Source organism: Hetaerina americana, unplaced genomic scaffold (genome assembly GCF_022747635.1).
Source record: "Hetaerina americana unplaced genomic scaffold, ioHetAmer1.1.p SCAF_1, whole genome shotgun sequence".
NCBI lineage: Eukaryota > Metazoa > Arthropoda > Insecta > Odonata > Calopterygidae > Hetaerina > Hetaerina americana.
The window spans coordinates 43,766,122-43,780,087 of NW_027286069.1; the positions used below are offsets into that span (position 1 = coordinate 43,766,122).

At 37.2% G+C, this 13,966-nt stretch overlaps 1 long non-coding RNA gene across 1 annotated transcript in view; it reads right to left on the reverse strand.

Moving 5' to 3' along the window:
* Nucleotides 1-4,083: 4,083 nt before the first annotated feature.
* Nucleotides 4,084-13,966, reverse strand: part of LOC139701226 (uncharacterized) — a 28,166-nt gene continuing 18,283 nt past the window's right edge. Inside the window, exons 2-3 of the long non-coding RNA XR_011703924.1 lie at nucleotides 9,095-9,217; nucleotides 4,084-4,246 (exon numbers count right to left, since the gene is read on the reverse strand). This is a non-coding gene — a long non-coding RNA (uncharacterized lncRNA). The remainder of the gene's footprint in view (nucleotides 4,247-9,094; nucleotides 9,218-13,966) is intronic.

Genomic DNA, 13,966 nt, shown 5'->3' on the forward strand with positions numbered 1-13,966 from the left:
AAGACAGCCTTATTTTTTTATCTTTGGTTATACAGTACTGTGCTTGATTTCATCAATTTTCCATCTGCATGTTATAAATAAATTTTATCTCAGTACAATCCTATCTATAATCTATTTTATCCTTTGTATGAAAGTTTTGCTCTGTGTGCATTTAATCACAGTTTTGATAATTCAGTGAGTTGCAAAGATTTCATTCAAGATAGTAAATTCGCCCCAATACTCTTCAGTTCTAGACAGAGATAGGAAGGAACAAATATATTCAGTTTTTGAGATTCAAAACATTTGGCGAATTAGCAATGGCCATGATGCACTCAAGTAATCCATCTAAAAATCTTCAGCATTTGTAAGTGGTGACCTACTAAATCATTTATTTTACTTGATTTTAGTGACACTAATGCATCACTTCTTTTCTTACAGGTTCCCTGCAATGGCCTACTGCCAGTGCCTCCCTTGTATCCCCCTCCTCCACCTCCAATTCAACCACCACCAATTATTCCCCCACTACCTTCCCCACCATTTTATCCTCCATGGCTCCCACCTTTAACCCCTCCTAGGCCACCATCTTATCCTCCTATTTTTCCTCCTTGGGGTTCTAACCTACCCCTATGCTGTGGCACTCAATATCAGGGTCATCACATTCACCTCATTAGCCCTGGATTTCCTAGCCAACTATCTGGTGTTACTCAATGCGGCTATGTGATCAATCGTCTAAATCCACGTATCACCCAGCTAAGAATTCATTTCAAATATTTTTTCCTGCCTTGTCCCTGGGCGTCACAATCTGAAGGAGAATCTCTGTACACAGCTGATGCCAGAGGTTACTTGAATGTTGATAATAGAAATATATGTGGCTGTCAGACTGGCCTCATTATAACAATACCTTTTGGTGTATTTGAGACAAGGAAAATTCTCCGATTCTATGATCCGGTAATCAATCCTTTGTCAAGGTCTCAGAATGGTAATGGATTCCAGCCTGGAACATACGATGACTCATTATTTTCCAACACAAGGAAAGCTCATGTACAATTTAAAGCATCCCCACCTGATGAGAGTGTTAATAAAAAATCTGATAATTTGAATTTAATTAATGGGGACGGTCAAGGGGTCAGAGGAGCTTTTAGAGTACAGCCTTCATCTGATTTTGGAAAATCTCAGCAGATATTGTTTCCTTTGACATCACATGTTGTTGATACTGTGGTTAGTACAAACTCTCAAAGACTGGCTGAGAAAAATTACACAATTGGGGGAGAAATTAATACTTCCAATACCAACTCCAAATCTGGAAGGGCATTCGATTCTCTTCTTTATAATCATCCCAGCTTTGGACCTCCATTAGGGTTTTTGCTTGAGGTTGTACAGGAAGAGATTCCAGACTATTCTGATAGAAGAAGAAATGCATTCAGTAGACCTAGTAATACTGGGTCAAGCTTTGCCAAAATAAAAACTTTACTTTCCCCAAGTAATCAAAATGCTGTTTCACGCTTCTTTCATTTACCAAGTAGACATTGTCGAGCAAGTGATTGGCCTCAGGTTAAATGGTGGCTGCTTTGGTTACAAAAGAAGCACTTGCTTCAGGCTTGTCCTGCAAGAGTTCCTTCATCACCTCAACGGCCATTCAACCCTCCTTTGTGTGATGTGCCATTCTCACCAATTTCTTGGTAAACTTGTGATATACTTGTATCACTTACTGAAAGGGATAACCATGAAGTTCAACATTTTCAAAATGGATTATCCATAATTAGTGAAAATGCTTTTTTTTATACCTATGTTTTTACAATAATTTATTATATTGTCAATTGAAACTATTCAGTGTTTACATGTGTCATTTTGCTGATAACCATCCAGTATTGAATAATTAAAGTTTTATTAAAGTACTGAATTTTTAATTTTCATTGTGTATTCTTAAATATTTTTGCACCAAATTTTGATTAAAATAGGGCATTGTAATGCTAATATATTCCATGCAATGAATAGGTAGGTACCTACTGTAAAGCCAAAGCTTATTTCATAAATTGCCAAAATGAAAGAATTAAATGGCATGAAAATAATTTTTTTAAGTAAAGAGGTTGTTTATTGTCAGAAATAAATGTTTAAAAAAGAATGAAAAATTCAAAAAATCAATTATCATTGGCAATTTACTAGGTAAATGGAAATAGAATAGTGTTTCTGAGGATTTAAATATATGAAGTTTATACTTGTGGAAAGTTGTGTATTAAACTACTATTTAGCTAATTTTCCTATAACCCATGAATCTCCTGCTCACATTTAACCTGATTCACATACATGGATTTTATTCCTTGTAAAAAATGCCACCTACCTGCAGAAAATTTCAGTATTGCTTCCTTTCAGGTTTTCCAAAATTTTCTAAGTTGTTTTAGGGTTTTGGAAAAAGGCCAACCCTTGTTTTAATATTGAATGAATTATATTTGAATTCAGTATTGTTTCTTGAGCTGAATTAGGTTTTTTTAACACTTAAGAAGATACCTAAAATTGAAAACACAGATACTAGGAACATCCATCACAACATTATTTATTACTTTGAAATATGCCAGACAAGTGGATGCATTTACTTTAGGTAACATTCTGAGTGACCTACAATTGAAATCACTGTTTTAACATAAGTTTAATGAATATAATTCAGTGAAAACCTTTTTACAATTTGATGATAAATAGTAGCTCTACATTAATTTTGAAATCCAATTTAGTGACATATTTGTGAGTATATTACATTTGATGTGTTAATAATTTGATGAACATTTTGTGAATAACGTGTAGTTTATCAAACAGGAATAATTTTACTTTGTATAGAGGTAAAATAAAAAAAACTTCCAATGTTTTGTCTAACATATCAAAAATTTATAAAATCTATTGCGTTGCAATAGGAACATCATTTTACCAGCCATGCCATATTCATTACTATGAGAGATTTCATCAAACAGGTAATATATAAAATGGATATCTAATCAGATTGGCATTTTTTGTTAAATATTCAATTGATAATACTAAATAGAAAATGAAATGAGTAGCAAAGGCATTTTATTTTGTTACATATTCGAAACTCACACAAAATTTCACCATTCACAAAACAATACACAAATTTTCCAGAAATCTCAGTACTCTACAGAAGGACATATTTACCGAATATATGTTTCCTATTTAGCATTGTAATATTAGTGATACCAGTGCTTTCAGCTGAAAAAATGTGTGTAAATATACACACATACACCCAGTTATTGATGATGATTAAAAGAATAATATGTTTCACAGATATAGCCATTATTGGCATATTACATTGCATGTCACCATATATTGTGAGCATCCCATTTATCTAAATTTCCTCAATGTTTTGCTGATTTTTAAACTGCCACACATTGATGGTTACCTTTAATCAATTTGCATGTACAAAATATACATAAAATCGCAGGAGAAAAAATTATTTTGAGGCTGATGGTCATTGGAATTGATTGTGGATGATCAGATAATAAACAAAACTTGTAAGTTTTGAATACCTAATTATTTTGGCTGCTCTGTTATTAAAGAAAAATTCTGAGAAAGTAATTGAGTGATTAGCTGTAAACGGAGATGAATTATCGCATGTTATCCAGCCATCCTCACCATTTTATTGAGAAATCAAATTAATATTGGTATCAGAGGTATGTTTCGAGCAAATCAACTCACCAAAATCCATATTAAGCGCGTGTAGCATCACCAAAATCCAGTCATCACCTCTCATGCAATTCCCCTTTTCCCGCGGCTCACTTTCTTCGCTTACCCAGGAAGCGAATGTTGGTGTATATGGCGCTCGCTGGCCTCTTTCGGTTGCAGAAGTTGACAATGCGCCTGGAATTACCTTCTCTCGCCTCGTGGAGGGCCACCAAAAGCTGGAAGATGTCCTCTCGCGTGGGATTGCAAAGATATCTTCCACGGGAATCGCTCGTGGCCCTACCGCCCGCTATGCCGTTCCCAGATCGCCTCTTCCACGTATAGCGACCTGAGTAACGAGACGCCCGCTTGCCCACCCACGGCCCCTCCCCCTCAGGTGTAGCCGAGGCTCCGGGGTTCCCTTCCCACTCCTCGCTGCCGTCAGAGTCCACGCCCTCTTCGTAAACCAGGCCATTATTTTCTGCTCCGCTTTCGCCACCTTGTTCGTCCCTCAGGACGCCGACAAGGTAGTTGTAGAGGCGCTCCAGATCCGCTTCTCGGTTGGACGAAGGTGCGTAGAAGGAATAATGGTCTGCCGGATACGCTACCGGAAGAGAGGACCTTGGAGATTAGTTGTATTCATGTTAATATAATTGAAAATTTTCCAAAATAATGAAAATGATTGGGGTAACGCGTTTTACTATACTATGCCGTCATCGGGCACAGTTAAACGGGTTCACATCCAGAGTTATTTATGTGTAGAGGATATGAGAGAGGAGAGGTAAAAGAAGGAAATGCACTCACGATTATATTATAATTTGGTAGCCTACCGTTTAAGGTGAGTTATGAATGGACACCGACTTAGTATCGCTACATTTCTTAGCTTTGTCTAACAAGGCCAACTGACACCCTACGCTACGTGAAACTGTTCTTCAATTCCACGCTCATTCTTCCTCCTCTCATTCCGTCCAATATGCCCGTCCTTTTCCTGCCCTTCCTCGTTTGTCAAACATCATCCCATCTGTCCCATTCTCCTACATTCCATCACCAATCAAAATGCTCTGCATTCACTTTTTCGCTTCCTTTGGATTTCTTCCAACATCTCTCTTTCTCATCCCCCATCATGATTAGTAGATATTTGTTTGTTTTCCTATTCGTCAATTTTCCTTTTTTTAACCTTCTCCACGCCCGTCTGTCAAAAGCTTCCAATCTACGCCTGTGCCGATAATATAATTGTTGGATGTACCATATGCATATAAAATTGAGCCTGATGATGCTATACGGAAAACACGTTGCACTGTTCAATTAAAACGCTGTGTAAAATGCTAACTGTAATGATATAAGTACGTAAAGCTTTCAAGAAGTTATTTATGAAGCATTTCATTCCCTTGTAGATCAGTACCCATACTTTTCAAATATAGTAATTCCCTGATAAAGCCAAAATATTTTGTGAATTGAATTGGAAAATAATGCCTCCTATCTAAGTGATTTACTGCGGGGAATTAATAGTACTGTATTTGTTATTCAGTCGGAACTTCAGGTGAAAATTATATTGAATGAGAGTTGACCAAATACGGTAAATCCTTCGTTTAGGCACTTCTTTGTTAAGCCTCCTTAAATCGAGAACGTAAGATTCTTTCAGAAGGGTTGTACAAGAATAATTTTATATTTTAATATCTCTTTCTTTTTGCATTCCAGTTTTCGCAGATTTTACGCTTACTGTACAATATAAATTCTAAATAAAGAGAGTAAGCGAAATTGAAATGTTTTTTCATTATATCCTTTTCGAGCAGTAAATGAATGAATGACAAAATTGCTATCTTTCAACTAAAGGAAAACGGACGAATTCAGTCTATGAAGGAGCATTTGCCCTTTCGAAATCAAATAAGGCTGTGGGGTAGACTCCCGCAGGACTGCTTAAAGGTTTAGGAAATCTGCTTAATTTAAGTGGCATTAACATGGCTGTTTTTTCTTTCCGCAATGGATAAGTTCGACAAAGTCAAGCCTGAAACTATACATTTCACTATAAATTTGATTTCGCACGCGGCTAAAGTGGTTCTCAGGATCATTAGAAAGGGGAGGGAAAACGATTACTTATGAGATGATCACTTAAGGTTCAGAAAGGGGAGAGGCATGCAACGTACCATAGCTGTAATGAGGTCACATAAATAATAGGAAGAACATAGGATACAATAGGAAAGTAAATTTCTGTTTCGTAGATTACGAGTAGGCGTTTGATAGAGTGAATCGGGTAAAATTTATAAATTTATTGCAGAAAATAGGAGTAGTTTGGAGGGATAGGAGACTTATCCGCAGCCTGCGCGTCTGAACCTGCTCAGGTGCGAGTGACGGATGGATGAGTAGTGTTAAGAAGAGGGGTGAGGTAGGGGTGTTCATTAATTGGTTAAAGACTGGGGATAGGAATAAAAGTCGGTGGACAGCTTATAAGTCCGTTAGGATTGCAAATGAACAAGCTTTAATTTGCCAGTCAGCCAAGGGGTCGCATGCATTGCTGAGTGAATTGGAAAGTTTATGCGATTGGTATGAGACGAGAATAAAGGTAAACGATACAAAGGTTATACGTTTTTCGAGAAAGAGAAAAATGAAGTGAAATATTAACATAGGAGTTCATAAACTAGAGCAGGTCGAAATTTTAACGTATCTCGGAAGTGTTTTGCCCTGAAATGGTGAAAGTGAAAAGGTCATAAGAAGATGAACTGCGTTAGCGAAGATGCTTTCACAAAGAGGAGGGCATTTATAACAAGGACTTTGAGTAAGGATGTTAAGAAAAGGCATGTTAAACTTTGATATGGAGCGTAGTTGTGTACGGCGCGGAAACGTAGTCATTGAAGCAGCATGATAAACGTAGATTGGAGGATTTTGATATGTGAGTGCGGAGAAGGTTGGAGAATGTGGAGTGGACAGAAAGGAAAACAAATGATGAATTGCTAAGTATGGTGGGGGAAGAGAGGGAATTGCGAGAAATATTCAATGGAGGTAGGAGAGAAGGATGCCGAACATTTTGATTGGTAATGGAATGTTAAAATGTGTGATAGAGGGGAGAACCCTCGGCAATCGAGAAAGAGGTCGATAGATAGCAAGTAGGTTGGTAGCAATATGAAGAAAAAGGTATAATATATATATTATATATATATAATAATATATATAATATATAAGAAGAAAAAGGTACATGTGGCAGACACATTGAAACGAATTTAGGGAGGAAGGAAGTATGCGGAAGAGGATCTTATTTTAGTATCGGATTGTGCTTTGCTAGAGGCGTCAAGTAAATATATCTTAGAATCATTGTTTAGGCTGTGTTCATCCAAAACCTACCTTAATCGGTAGAGTACCAACAATAATAATCGCTTCCACGTTCCCATATTTTTGTCTTTCTGGATACTATGATAGATCAGTGGACTGTCAAATGGTCACATTCCTCGTAATTACATGAACATTAGGACTAAATATGCATCTCACTCAAAAGTATTTCATATGCAAGGCCATATGTTGATCCTTTCTAGCTCGTATAATTTCTTGCGCAGGTGGATAGTAGTTTTTGGAGAGCAGGGTTTTCTTTGTACGCCATTTTCCCCTTTTAATGCCAAAATAAGGGCGCCCGTATTAAGTTTGATAACATGTTTTTCGAACAACTCGTTCTTCGTGTTGTTTGATTTTAGGCTATTTAATTGACGACTCAAAACCGAGGTTTTGGGAAGATCTCATACGAATTCGAAAGTGAGAGTTAAATCAGAGGGGGAATATTGTTAAATGGTGAGAATGGGGGTTAGGCTGTTCATTGAATATTTAGAGAAATATTACTTAACTATCTCCACCGAGTTATGAGGAAGTGTCCCTTTGACCAATTTAAAGAATAAAATTTCTGACTACATCTTTAATTTAACATTTTTACACGAAATTCTTCTATGGTTAATTCGCCACCTTTGAATTTATTACATGATATCTTGCCCGAGGGAGGGTAGTGTTTTTAGGTTTGTTTCTCAGTGGTTTCGAGGAATGGATAAATTGTAAATTACTAGGAGCAACATCGGCTGGGAGGAAAGGTAAAAGATCATATAGAGATGTTTCGGAGGTGAGTTCTCACTTCCACCGCCCAACGAGGCCAGCAGAGGATTAACTTTTATGTGACCATGAGAACGGATGCGTTCACCGTGTTGGGATTGGGAAGTGAATGTTACAAAGGGATGAGTGATTATGGAGAAGGCGGTTATTCGCTAATTATCCATTTTTATGTGGTGCTGTCCCACTATTCAAAGGTACCCGGTAAATGGTTCATATTTTCAAATGGAATATAATCCTTTCCGCGACATTTTTTTGTGGAATAATTTTGTATTGAGTTAAATAAACTTAATACTATTTCACATTGGCTTTCACATTGGTTAACATTCCAAGCGTGAGTTCAACTCTCCAACTTCATTTTCTAGAGTAAAAGTGGTACTTTGACATGTCTCTAATCAGTAAGTGAAGAGGGGAGTGGGCAAAGAGGGAGAAAGAAAGGGGTGATCTTTATGTTGAGCTTTACTAGGGGTGAATGATTTTTTTAAGGAAAAAATTAAGAGAAGGAAATATGCAGGCTAACTTGCAGGTTAGCCTCCTTCGGTCTCTCTCTAATACTTTGGCAGTTGTAACATCAGGATGGCGCACGGCTGACGAAACTTTCTTTGAAGTAATTAATTTTAAATGGTACGAATACAATAAATCGAAATACCCTTGTCCAATTTCGCGTAAAATTTCACGTGGCGAATGCAGGGGAATGAAATGTCTCCGTATTTTGCGGGGTGAATACCATTTGACCGAGGTGTGCTCCCGGAAGACTCGAAACAACTGTTGTAGTTTTACAGTTTGCAGCAAATCACATTATCCGTTACCAATCTTAGTCAACCAAAAATTACAGTGAATATATGTAACCTCTCACTTCGAGAATTTGTACGATTTAGTTCAGTGATTCAACTGTATCATGACTGTGATGGTAAAAATATTTTACCTCTATTTTGTGAACTAAAGTACCTATGGTTTTATTTCATTTGACATGCTTCATTTTAATTTATTTTAATTTGATTTCAAACTTTACTATTTGGGTTTACTTATTATTTTATTCTCCTGCTTTTCTCAATGCTTTTTTCTCCATCTGGTAATGGTTATTACATTTTTAAGTTACTTCGACAGCTGCAGCTGTTTAGCACCATGGGCGCCATAAATGGTCGCTTATTGCAATTTAGGATAAAATTCATTCCCCATACGAGATTATAATTCGAGAAAAGTTTGGGTGAGCATACATATTGTCCACCAGTCCAACTACCTTTTCACCATAGAATGAATATTTGTGTTAAGCATTGGTCCTACATTCTCTTCATTTTTGAAGGAAAAATTATAAATGCGTTGGAATATTTTGTAATATATTGGTGTTATAAGATTAAGGGAAATGAGTTACAAGTTATTGGATCGAACTCCGTCTCATCCGATGCCTTTGCTCCAGTGGCGGCGATAACGATCCAACATAGTCCGAAGACAGAGGCATGGAAAACTTCTGATCTCCGGCACATTCTGCACTCCTCTGGAATTAAGAGAAAGGCAATTAAGGTCCACTTTGATTTATCACGGGGAAGATACCTTGCCTTACCATGATTTCATTAAGATTAGGGCCTACCATTTAGAGGCCTTTAAACGTTTCTCGTAAATAATAGTTACACTGTTTCCATTCTTTATTCCTCAGGTGTCCTATGAATAAGACTCCTGGCAACGGGAAACTTGGCAGGGATAAGGATTACCAAAATTTTCAAGAGAAGAACATTTAAGTTCGGTGGAATGTAAAGAATCACCACAGATACACCTTCGAGTGATTAGAACATTTTTGGTTGACAGAATAATCCTTCAGGAATAACAATTTGCTTATAATTTCGGGAAATAAGTATCATACCCACGAATTTTGTGAGCGAATAAATGGAAAACATTTCAATTGTCATTTTTTTATTTTACGCGGCAAGTTTATTATTTATACTGCAATCTTTGAGGTTCAATGGTTATAGCTTAGGAGTTATTCCTCCGGTGCTTCAACTAGTCGAGCTCGTTGGTGGTTTGATATTTCAAGAAGTTTTAATTAAAAACGGCATAAAAAAATTTAAGATATTTTAGTTGGTTGAGTTTCAGGTGAAAACAGCGTTAAAATTAGAAATAATATGCTTCACAGGGAAATGAATTATTTCATGACACGTTACATGATTTATAACGGCCGTATACACTGAATCAAATTATTTTTAATCCTGATGTTAATTTTTGCAATTGGATATTGATGAATAAACAAATTAGCAGTACTTATGAATTTTAATTGATAAAATAAGTATTAATTTAGTGCATATTCGAGAATTGAGCGTTCCAAATCGTCGTTAAAATTCAAGGGATGCGGAGTCTGAAAACGGAATTTCATGTCAATATATAATTTCAAGCCGTCTAATAAGAGAGGTAATAATCGTTAGTGTTTAAGTTTATAAAAGTAATTTTGGATTTCTCGACTCATGCGTCGAAATGCGTGCTTATAAAATTATCTGAAATTTTTTTTGCATAGAATATAAATTGCCTCAAACAGTTACCAAGTAATAATAAACCATGAAACATTTCAATTCCCACCGAGAAATATTTCGTGTGCTGCAGATCGAAGCGCATGCTCACAGTTAGATTTTGTTTCCATTTTTCTCAAACGGAACGCTGCTAAAAATTTACGGCACTGAATAAATGAAACATTTTCCCTTTGCTTTATGGGCTTTTGGTAGCTTCATTTGGGTAAGATGTTATTAATCAAGTATACTTATTGTTCTTAAAATAGGAGACAAGTTGAAATATGTCAAAATGATATATTGCATTGTTTATAACGCGTTAATGTTTAAACATATTCTCGGGTCGATAATATCAAAATGACATTCATTTTTGGCACTGATTACTGAAATTCGCATTCCATATGAAAGGGATGTCACCAATAACTATGACGAGCGTAATACCATGCATGCCTCGTAAATGCTATGAACGTTAACTCATCGCCAGATAGTTTATAATGCACCGAAATAATATAAAATAGGTCATATAATTTTTCGTAAATGGTGATATTCTAAAGGACAACTTCAAATAATATTTCGGAAAAAAAATTCATGCTGTTTTTCAAAATATTCCATGCTCCATGTATTTCCATATCTTTTTGACCATAATTCGATTTCGTGAGCAAGATTAGACCTAATGATGATGGAGTTACATTGAAATCGGTCGTAATACATTTTATTTTGTTGAAAATTTCCAATTTTTAATTAATCATGATATTCCATCATATCACAGTTTGAAACGCCTCTTTTTATTCGCGAGCAATAGTTATAAACACATTCGATTTTTTACTGTTGAATTAGTAGACAATTCTTATCTTGCCCAAATGTAGTTATTTCGAATCCCTCTCCTACCATAGAGATATGGAGATAGCATTTTATCATTGCTTAGGGTGGAAATTGGTTTAAGCCCAAAAACAAACTATTTTTAATTTTGCATATTTCTGCACTCTGCATTTAAATTCGCTGCGCTTCAGCAGTGTTTTCATGAGGACGACATGAATATCATCAAACCGTTCAGTGTCCTTATAATTTCCTTACTACAAGTTTAAATTAATCCGCATTCGTGAGGATGATTTGGAGATGTGAATTCGAATAAACCATTAGTATAGGGCGCGACGAAAAATATCATTGCATCCTTGACATAGGCGGCGATGCGTGACAGGATCTTCTTCCTCGCTGCTGTGATGCTCCCATGGGTACCGTTTCCGGAGGGAGAGTACAAATGTCGGGGGCGGGTGGGGAAGGGATGAGGGTGGAGGTTGTCTGAGGACGTTGACGGACTTAAACGAGGGTTACGCTCCCCCGGAGAGAATTTCACCCCTAAATCTAGTCAAAACCAATTTCGCGTGTTTCTCGGAAGCTCTCGTTTTCCGAGCGACAGAGCACGCCGTCCCTTGGCCCTCCGCTCCCCCAAGCTGGAGAGGATGGATGAGGCGGGCACTTCAATGGGCCCCGTCGGATGCGCCTCTTCTCGGAAAGACGACATTCTCCGTTTAAATACGTGTCCGACCTCGAGACTGTGGGCGGGGGAGGGAAGGAGGAAAAGAAGAAAAGGAGACGGGCATCTTGTGGGAGTGAAAATGGTGTTGGGGGGAGTGCGGGGAGACGCAGAGAGGGGGATTGTGAAAAATAGAGCAGAGGAATAGGCGTGGGTGGGTGCTGCCCCGGGCGTTTTCCCCCACGTCGTTGGAAGGGAACGTGGGCGGACGGCAATTGATGTGCGAGGGGCTCTTGTGCATGCTTCCGTGAGAATCCGGAGTGGGGTGGCCGGAGCCCGAAGACTTCGCGACGCCTCTCGAAAGGGGTTAGCAGCATGAAATGCTCATTATTAACATTCAGGGAACATTTTCTTGTGAAGCGGAAGAGCATTCGAATGAGCAGCTAACTACCATTATTTTCACAAGGGGAAAGGAAATTATTGTACTAATAGTGTCCTGGAGATGCCACAACGTTGATTTATAGATATACAGACGCTCGGTGGTTGAGTTATTAGGAAAAGGGTATATCTTTTGGGAGGACACAATCCCTGCCCCAATGAGTCAATGACTCCCAGATTCCTCCTTGGTCTCGCTAAATGAATAATTATATAATTATATATTTATATATATACACAGATATATTATTCAGAAGCTATCAAGGACCGTTATTATATATTTTTCTTTTACTAGTACTTTTGGTATTTGCAGCTACACCATCCACATTTGACACTGATTCATTTTCGTAACATCGAACAAAGATTGGAGTTTTAGTGTGGTGCAGACTGATTGGTCTACAATGTACTGATTTATGTAACATAGTTTAAGTTTTGTATAATACTTATGTAATTCCACTATTAATGAATCCCATTAGCTTATGGTTTTTGTAAAGTGTTCTAATAAAGCGAAGCTCATGCGTCCCTTGTGCTTGGATACTAATTAAACTTAATCTGTTTACATTTCACTTGAATGAGTACTCAACTACCTCCTTATGTTTATGATTACCCCATTTATGCTGAGGGTACGTTAAATGACCGTAAATTGTTCACAGTTTAAATAATTAAGAAGCGCAATAACAAAATATGTTTGAAATAATCGAATATAACAGAAAAATGAGAAAATAATAAAGAGCGGGGAGCAATACCCCTGAATGGATGCCTCTCAATCGAAAGTTAATTCGAAAGTTGAGACGAATCTTATCACCCGAACTACAATATGCAATAGTTTAACGGATTTTGTATTTGAAAGCGACCAATGATATCAAACCAAGGGTTAGTTTGATGGAAAAGGGTACAGCCCACCTAATGCTAAGTCCGACGGCATGTGAAATTCACGTTTCAGGGTAGGGAGTCCAGTTCCTTTTTGAATCTTATCACTTGAATATTGAATGAAAACTCTCGGCAATCCAGTTACATTTTGAGCGTAAAATTTATTTAAGATGGAGCTGGAGACATTATCCTTTACTCCAAACGCATTGAATTTTAAATTAACTTTTCGAAAAATTTCAGTTGATTTTTCACCCAATAACCACTTGTGAAAATTATTCATTTCACAGTTAAGTTATAAAACAAAATGTTCTTTAAGCCCTTGAAAAGAACAGTCCATACTGAATTTTTTTCTTATGCTTACTCAGCCATTTTCTTAACCATAGCACCTCTTATTTGCAGTTGCTAGGGCAGAATCGGTTGGTGCGATAATTGTGAAGCAACTGATGTGAAGAGGCTGATTGGAAGCTTCCCATAGTTTATCAGTGATACTAAGATCATTGCCACAGAGGTCTCGTCCATGATACTTCAGAGTGGCAACTCAGTAAGGAAATAGAGAGAGAGTTGGGAATCAATCAATTTCTTAAAAAAAATCGCGAAAAGACCGGCTAAGTGGCCTGCATTAAAAAAATCCGAAAATCAAGATGCTATAGTTAGGAATATGTTATAGGATATGGAATTTCCGACGTAAACAATATCCCTTTTGGTTGTGGGATCAATTCCTTTTCATAGATAGTTGAGGACGGGAATCTTTGGAATTAAATTATGATAATAGGCATGTTACCCAGGCTTCGCGTTTCACAAAAAAAAATCGGATCAATTCCTGTTTTCCGTAGGAATTGCACGTGCAGGCCCTGGGAAAAACTGGATCAATAAATATTATGACCGATTTAAATTATACCAGCGGTACACATAAAGAGAAATGAGGTAATGATTCACAAAAAAATACCAAAAAATATTTCAAACGCTTGGGGGA